Source organism: Alosa alosa, chromosome 1 (genome assembly GCF_017589495.1).
Source record: "Alosa alosa isolate M-15738 ecotype Scorff River chromosome 1, AALO_Geno_1.1, whole genome shotgun sequence".
In the NCBI taxonomy this organism is placed as follows: Eukaryota; Metazoa; Chordata; class Actinopteri; order Clupeiformes; family Clupeidae; genus Alosa; species Alosa alosa.
In genome coordinates, this window is record NC_063189.1 from 20921181 (window position 1) to 20929666 (window position 8486).

The 8486-nt window shown below is 39.7% G+C and overlaps 1 long non-coding RNA gene across 2 annotated transcripts; it reads right to left on the minus strand.

The window, feature by feature from the left end:
- Positions 1 to 834: 834 nt before the first annotated feature.
- Positions 835 to 3648, minus strand: LOC125304341. 2 transcript variants are annotated; one of them, XR_007195226.1, is made up of 5 exons: positions 3609 to 3648; positions 2594 to 2688; positions 1850 to 1995; positions 1258 to 1388; positions 835 to 1024 (listed from the first exon to the last, which is right to left on the minus strand). It is a non-coding gene; the product is annotated as an uncharacterized LOC125304341 (long non-coding RNA). The 2 variants fall into 2 exon arrangements; XR_007195225.1 differs by having other exon boundaries at positions 835 to 1078.
- Between the last annotated feature and the right edge of the window lie 4838 nt (positions 3649 to 8486).

Consider the following 8486-nt stretch of genomic DNA (forward strand, 5'->3'; position numbering starts at 1 on the left):
ATAATTCTGAGAAATTCTTGAATGGTGTGCATGTGTGCGTGTACACGTTTATATTTATGTGTGTGGGTGTGTGTGTGTGTGTGTGTGTGTTTGTGCATGCATGCGTACATATGTCTACTGTGTGAGTATGTGTCATACGTATGATTACTGTGAATGTATGTGTGTGCGTGTGTATCTGTTTATGCACGTGTGCACATGGAATGGGTTAACATGACCCCTGGAGGCAAACATACGGAAAAAATTGGTCATCCTAGGCCCTACGGTTCTCAAGATATTCACAGAAAACTGTGTCTGCCCTACCCTCCTTTCAGGGGTCCAGTACAGCAGGGGGGGGTTACAGATCAAAATGAAAACGATGGTTCCATGGTGGGGGTCACTAAATGTACACATAAATTATTTTATTGTAAGGCCCCCATGAACGAAAAGAGGTTCATTTAATTTTTAACTACACTGTAAAAAATGACACAGTAGGAATGCATGAAAAAAATGAGGCAACTTATTACACGTGAAAATATCAAGGAAAAATATAACCCTGTTATTTTTAAGAATATAGACTTTAACAAATCATGGAAATTTATTTAAATTATTCATGTATACAAAAGAAAATGTGTAAAATATCTCAATGCAATTAAGCATATTCAAAATAAATCAAGGAAATTTCCCTGATTTTTTTTGGTTAATTTCTCATGATAAAATCACGTATAATATAGTTGCCTCACTTATTTTGAGCAGTTATGCATGTTTTAAATAAGTCTATTACCATACATTTTAAAGGATGTGGTGTATATACACAATTAGAGAATCAGTATTTCATTTAACAGCATTTATTCAGTGTAAATTAAACCTGACGTTGAGGAAAAAAAAAAACAATAGCTTGGGCATTTAAAAATATTCAGATGACTGACAGAGATATAACAAACATATCATCTTCATCAACATCTACACAAAATCCTCCAACTCTCCGCAAAAAAGCAGTATGGTGTCTGGCCGCTCAGCCAAACTGAGTAATCCCGGACAAAGGGGCCTTGGTCAGACAGGTAACCAAGGACCCAATGGTGATGAATGAGATCCAGAGTTCCTTTGAGAAGATGAGAGAAGTGTAAAAAGGACAAACATCAGTTCAAAATAGTTTTTACACAACAATTCTACTACCAAATTTAGGTTTTTCTTGTCACGCTGCAGGCAAGTTGTGTGAGAGGCTATATGTGCACAATAATGCTTCTACTTTGTTTTTTCACATTACAAAACAAAACATACCCATGCATTTCAACAATGTGGCTGACAAGGATATGATGCCGTCTTGTGCAGTGTGTCAAGGTGCTCAATCTCTTATACTCCTCCATTGTTTCCTCTCCCCCTGAACTCTTCTCCAGAACCTCCTGGACCATCTATGGGTAAAAGAGAAACAATAACGGTGATACACTTGTAAAGAGAAAACTTACCTGCACCCTCTAAAAACACAGGAGATGTATTAAAGAGATGAATATCAAGAGTACATACAACCTAGGACCCGCAGTAGCGCGGAGGTACATTTGTTTTTCTAAAGTATTATAAACTTTTGAAAGTGTACAGGGAGATTATATCAAGACCTGTATCTGAAGGAAGAAAATTGCCTAGATTCATGTTCCGTTAACGTCAAATGAGCGGGCGCGTTCGATCTGGCAGCACTGGATCTGCAAGCAGATCTGGCTGAATCTAAAAAACATGCCTTACGTTCAGCCAGATCTGTGTAGTGCTGCAAGATTGAACGCGTGCCTGATTTGACACTACCGAATTTCTGAAGCCAGGCTTCGCATTTGGAGGACAGACAAGGATTTCTCCTAGTGAGACTTTACTTTTAAATGCTCACCCATTTGACCTTTTCTGCTGCATCCCCTATGGCAGAGGTGTTCTTTCCTGCACCAGTAGATTGATGTCCCTTGTTTGAAGAGGACCTCTCCATATCACTTCAGAAAAGTGAAGAATTTAGAGTAGAAGAACCTGCTGGCACAAATTCTGCAAAAACACAAAATTGGAATCTTAAAGGGACACCAGGCAAGCCTGATGCTTTTTCTCTACGAAACTCCCCCTCGCTCGGTCTGAAGCTCTTTTCCTTTTCTTTGCATCTTCCGTCAAGGGTTTTCACTGCTTCTTCGCCGGCTCTGCCATTATACACATGTTTGCAACAATCGCTAGCGTTTCGTTAGCCTCCCTCTGTGCTGTGGATGCAGGATGGAAACTGAAACTGCTTCGGTCGCCGGGTACGATACACTGAACTTGCAAGCGGGATATTCTTCCTACAGGCAGTAGGGGCGGGCGGGCGAGAGAGTCTTCATTCGCCCTGTAATGAGTCATTTAACCATATACCGACTTACGAAGATGAGTAATTAACACGAAAACATTGCCTGGTGTCCCTTTAAAGGGTTGCTTTAAGAGTTTAAGAAATTCAGTTTCCAATTTTAGTTAATTTAATTCAACTAAAGGGTAACAAAATCTTTTTTTTACCTTACCCACTGGCCAAGTGATCTGATATCAGATGCATGCAGACATTGATTTCAAATTTATTTCATTCAAATACTGCATGAACACTAGCTAATCTCACATAAAACCTCACCTTCTTCAATGAAACTTTCATAAGAAAAACCAGGCTGCAGTTTGAGGTACTTTTTTAGTCCACGGTACTGGACCTTGATGAGCATTTTGCCAACCCTGTTAAAACAAACAAAATCCATAATTATATAAACACAAGAACCACAATTGACTATCAGCAGTATCAACTAACTTGCTAAGGACTTCCAAAATTCATTCTGAAATCATTTACCATGTAGGCTACAAAATATTTTAATAGCAGACAGACAGAAGTGTATATGTGTTCAAATATGTTAACATAATCGCTAAATCACCCAAATAAAATAATATCAGTGGCATACTATTGCTGAGAATGGACAATGCACCTAACCTTAACCGACAACACTAACAGTTACCTTACACCACGTGTACTGTATGCTACAAATGCCTAATAGAATGCCCTGGTGGTCTCAGCTAACGTTAGCTACAAGCAAAATATATAACCCGAATTAAAAGCAAATAGTGTTCAGTTCAAATCAAACGTCAATTAGTTGACAGACTGCTTTAATTAGTCAGTCAACAGATCCCTTAGTGCCAGACAAGCCTTTGGCATCACACTAGATCGCTTAGAACAGTGGAGTCCTGGCTAACTAATGTTAACCAGCTACGTTAGCATGTTAGCTATTCCCTCAGTGGCTATTAAAATTCCAACCGTCTTTTCAAATTCGTTACAGAAAGATTAAGACGTCGTCGACTCCAATATTATATTAATGTCAGTTTAGAGTGTCCCAAGTATTACAAATGATTATAAACTTGGCCATTTCAAATTAATAAGGTTATAATATAACCTACCGAAGTTAGGGTTAGCTTGCTGGTTAGTTTACCAACCATCTAGGTACAGCTAGCAACCTGGCTACTGTTAAGCTAACTTCACCAATATTTCCTAGTAGGTCAAACACGTTGGTATGAAAATATATACCTGTGATGTGACATTACTTAATTGTATATTTGTAGTAGTTTTCATCCTAGCTTTCACAAGTAGCAGGAACAAATTACTTTACCTTTTACTATTCCATGCTGAACTTCAATGGCGTCCGTCTTGAGGCATTCTTTTCAAAATCTCAACTGAAGGGCGTTTTCAGATGTTTAAAATATTTGAGGAAAAAGGCTGCACATTTATCAGCTTAGAAATTGTGCAACTTCCCACAATTCTTTTAGGGAGCATTTTCTCTGATTTTTTTTCTCGCAAATGTAGTTGATTTATTTGGGGAAACACATAATAGTTATTTTTTTAAGGCGACTGCTTCAAGAAATTAAGTCATAGGACCTCCTAGGCCCTACGGTTCTCGAGATTCTATATGGTAGGGTGGGGTGAGAAGTAGTGATGTCCCAAACAAAGCTTCAGACGTCACACTCATAAACCGAGGCCTCGTTTATCATCAGTCACATGATTTTTATAGAAACGACACAAGCCTCGAACCGGGGATTCATCTGGCACGCCCCTTTCTGCTCGACACAAGCTCTGAAGCCTCGCTTCATTGGGCACATCATTACTTCTCACCCCACCCTACCCCTTTTTACTCCTGTTAAATACATATACTTTACATTTGATGTTTGTTAACATTGTTAAATGATGGTGATTCACTAGTCCCCTACAGTATTTTGAAGGACGGAACCAGTTCTGTATGCATTATTGCAGATGGGCTAGGTTATTGGAACAGCTCACTACACATGCACACACACATACATGCACACACACGAAATGCACACAAACACACACACACCCTCACACACGTGCACCCACAGATACAAACACACCTACATACGCAAACACACACAAAAAAAACTAACTTACGTACATGCAGGCACACACACTCAATAAACACACACAGAAGCACACATATACACAAAAACAACCACACACTCTGCACACACTCAAAGTAGGAAATGTACACAATTGGACAAACGTGACTCATTTTTGTGGAAAAAATGTGCTGGACTGAGTGGGTAGCGGTCATATTTTGTACCGCTCTGCTCTACATCTAGTTTCTGATTGATAATTGATTGATTGAGTTGAGTATATGACAATTGAGAATTTTGGTATTGAGATTCAGGGACATATGGATCACTATACCGCTGCTCCTACTGTGATGGGATAAAGACATGAAGACATGAAAAATACAGGGTTAGCGTATTGTTTAGATAAGGAGGTAAGTAAATTGACACCACATGACCTGGATGAAGTAAGATTAAATATGAACCAAAGCACTGTCCCTCAATGAACATTTTGGCTATACGTGAACCAGCCAAGCATCCCTTTGTGAATAGTTACAGTGAATTCGGGGACTGTTACTTCACTGCCGACAAATGCATACCCTTAAATTAAAGAGAGCGAGGCATTTACATTAAATGAAGAGGAGCTGCTCCTGAAATTTAAATATTAAGATGCTAATGTAATGAAGAACTGGGAAGGTATGTCATCCCTGTGCTTGCGGCTGCCATGATGTAATGGGAGACTACAAATGATGATAAGCAGAGCGCATTGTGCTTGGAAAAAAGTGAGTCACATGTGTCACGTCACCTGGAGAAATAATCTTTGGTCACCGCTATTTGCCGATTTCCGGCTCCTATTGACTTCCATTCAACACATGTATACAAAACTACATTTTGGTACAACATATAAAGCAGTGAGGAGAAATGTGATGCAAAGTGTCCGCCCCTAAGCCCATTGGCTAAATTTGTGGTCGTTTAATGTCGAATGTCAGAGTAATTTCATTCGAAGTTTAAAAAGAAAAACACAACATATCAGATGGATTACACAAATAATTGACAAGGAAGTACAAGATTATTCGAAGGTCGCTTCAGGGGCGGAGCCAGACATTTGAAACATTGGGGGTTTAGCCCAGTGTCACACACAGGAAGGCTAGGGGGTCTGGGGGCATGCCCCCCCGGCAGAACATTTTGAAAAATAACCTCTTAAATAATGTGTAAACTTGAGAATGTGTAATCTTAAATTCTGTGTAAACTAATGGACATTGAGACTTTAAAAATGTGAGACTTAAGGTATCTGACTGGCACTAGGCTACACTGTGTAAAATTATAGTTTTGGGTCTTTCGAGAGGGTATAGCATAGCCTATCTGATCAGCATGCACTTAGTTAATTAAGTGTTTCTTATGAGTTATGGTTTGTATATTAGGCTATAGGCTAGTATACTATGCCGAGATAACCCTGATGGGATGCTACCTTGTCTCAATACATTTTTACTTTGAACTCTGGCCAAAGTACATTATGGTCAGGTTTAGCACAGCCCCACACATTGTGAACCCACTGATTATAATGTTCAGTGGAACACATGAAGCTAAATTTAATCCAGGGCTTAAAATTCATTTTTTCAAAATGGGGGGGAATTCCCCCCTTCAGTGCTTCACATAGGGGGATTAATTCAGTTGGGGGGGGGGCATTTTCCTTATAGGCCTACAGGCATCAATAAGAGAACAACACTTACACTTACATGATTTTGGTTTCGATTTTCTAATTGGTCTTTGTGAGTAAAGTAAGTCTTTGTGACAACACGTTATGATACATTTGATAATGTTTGATCGTTGTTTTGGTATGAAGCATCTTTTACGTAATGAATGCGCAGTCTAGAAAGTGAAAGTATAGCCTAACCTAGGCCTGCTATGCGCTCTGTGTCTGTAGCTGTCTGTGCACCTCCGCAATTGATTAGGCTAGAGAACACATCAATGTCCCCTCGCGTCTCATGGCCACTCTATGTAATCCTTCTGTGTTTGCAAAATTCTTGACAGTTCCTGATCGCTAAACCTTTGTTTTCTTTTCCTGAGAAGTTGATGTAGATCGAAGCATGCATAATTTGACATCTCCGTTTCATATTTGCCTAGGCTAGCCTACAATACATGAATTGAACGAACTCAACTGACAACAGGTAAATCTACTGATTCGGTCATTGAGACAATGAATACAGTACAACAAACTTTCTGTCTTTCTTAAGTTATTTTCGTATTCCGGTGTACAGTAGCCTAATTGCCTAGCCTAATGAACTTAGGAACTAACGCTCTGAACTTTCCTGCCAGGTTTATGACGTAAACCGCTTCATCTCAATACGGCTGGCATTGCCTAAACTCATCGTGTGGGAAATCAGATTAGGCTATCTGTCAATATTGGGCTTTGATAAAGGGATATTTGCTCAGCAATAGTAGGCTACATTGTGTAACATTTATAGAGAAACTGAGGGGAAGTTAAATTAGAATCGTTGGAAATTGAAAACACATAGGGCCCTACCAAAAAAAAAAAAAAAAAAGATTCGAGGCTTTTGAAAATGTATTCGGGGCTTTTAAGCCCCCAAAGCCACCCCCTCGCTCCGCCAATGGGTCGCTTCTTTTTTAATAAATGTAATGGGCTACATTACATATTTCATGGCACTAGATGGCGGCATTTCACTGTTCACTGCAAAAGCAAGCAGTGAAATGGCGTCATCTGGTGGCCGTGTAGCGCAATAGCGCCATGAAATATTTAATTTAACAGGAAATCATGGTAGAAATAGTTTTTTCTTACTAATTATTCGTGTAATCCCTCTGATATATTGTGTTTTTCTTTTTAAACTTTGTTTATTTATAAATTGTGATGTAATATGAAGGTATGTTTTTTAATGAAATTACTCTGACAAGTAAATAACAGCCGCCAGATTAACCTGTTAATACGTGACTCATGGACAAGACCGCTGACACGTCATCCGGAGAAATATTTGTTGGACGCCGCCATTGACCGATTTGCGGCTCCCATTGACTAACGTTGAACACATGTAAACAAAACGTCAATTATGTGCTCAAACTAATGCCGCTGACTTATGCCATCATTTCTCCGGATGATGTGAAAGTGGTGGTGCAGTATAGGCCTGAAGGAGACTTTGTGCCTGCTATAAAAGAGCTTGTGGAAAGCTCTAGTCCCTACAGCCTGAAGACCTGCAAGGAGGAATGGAGTGGTTAGAGGGGAGACATAACATAACAAGGACCTAGCACGCAGGCAAATAAACAGCCATGATACATTTAAGTTGCCATCAGTTAAATCAACAAACACAATGGGCCTACATATTACATTTAATCAATGACAGTAACATTGCAGACAATAATGACCAGCCAGACATGAGATAATGAAAATAATCTACGGCCTTCAGGTGCATCGGAAATATTATGGGTTAATGACATTATACATTCCAGCAGACAATCCCAACAGGCCTTCCATACTCTGCATCACAAACTAACATCCCATCTCATCAACTGAAACTGCAGTCACTGAGAAAACAGACTAGTGCTGCAGGCAGCCAGCAAGGAAGAGTACTTTTGGCCTTGTTGGCCTTCCATACACAACAGTAGCCTGATCAGCTAGACAAGTTCCTTAGGATGTTGACCTAGCAAAGCTGTGTCATGGCAAGGAAACCATCGCGAGTGTCGATAACAGCATAACTGAGGTTTAAGAAGTTCGTGGGTTTGTGGTAGCGTAACAAGTCGTACGATTTTCGCCTGAAAAGTTTAGCAACCATATTTGCATTGTTAGCGACACGAACGTTAACATCATTAAGCAACTAATCTAACTTGAGACTTATTGCCTCCTTGCACAAGATTTGGGAAAGATTCTTGAAAGATTGGTCTTTTGAGTAAAGCTTGAATGGGGGCGTTAGTTAAAAGACTACAATCTTTCAAGAATCTTTCCCAAATCTTGTCAAAGTTTTTGGTGTAATGTGGTCATACGTTGAAAACCTTTAGAAGCCGTGTCTCTTTCCGTTGATAAGACCAGACATTCTCTGATAAGACCGAGCCGACAGCCCGAACAGGTGGCAACAATGAATCGGTTTAGGAAGGCTGAATCTGTCATACCCAAAAGATCAGCAGCGGTGTGCAAGTGCAACAGTATTTATTAGTGC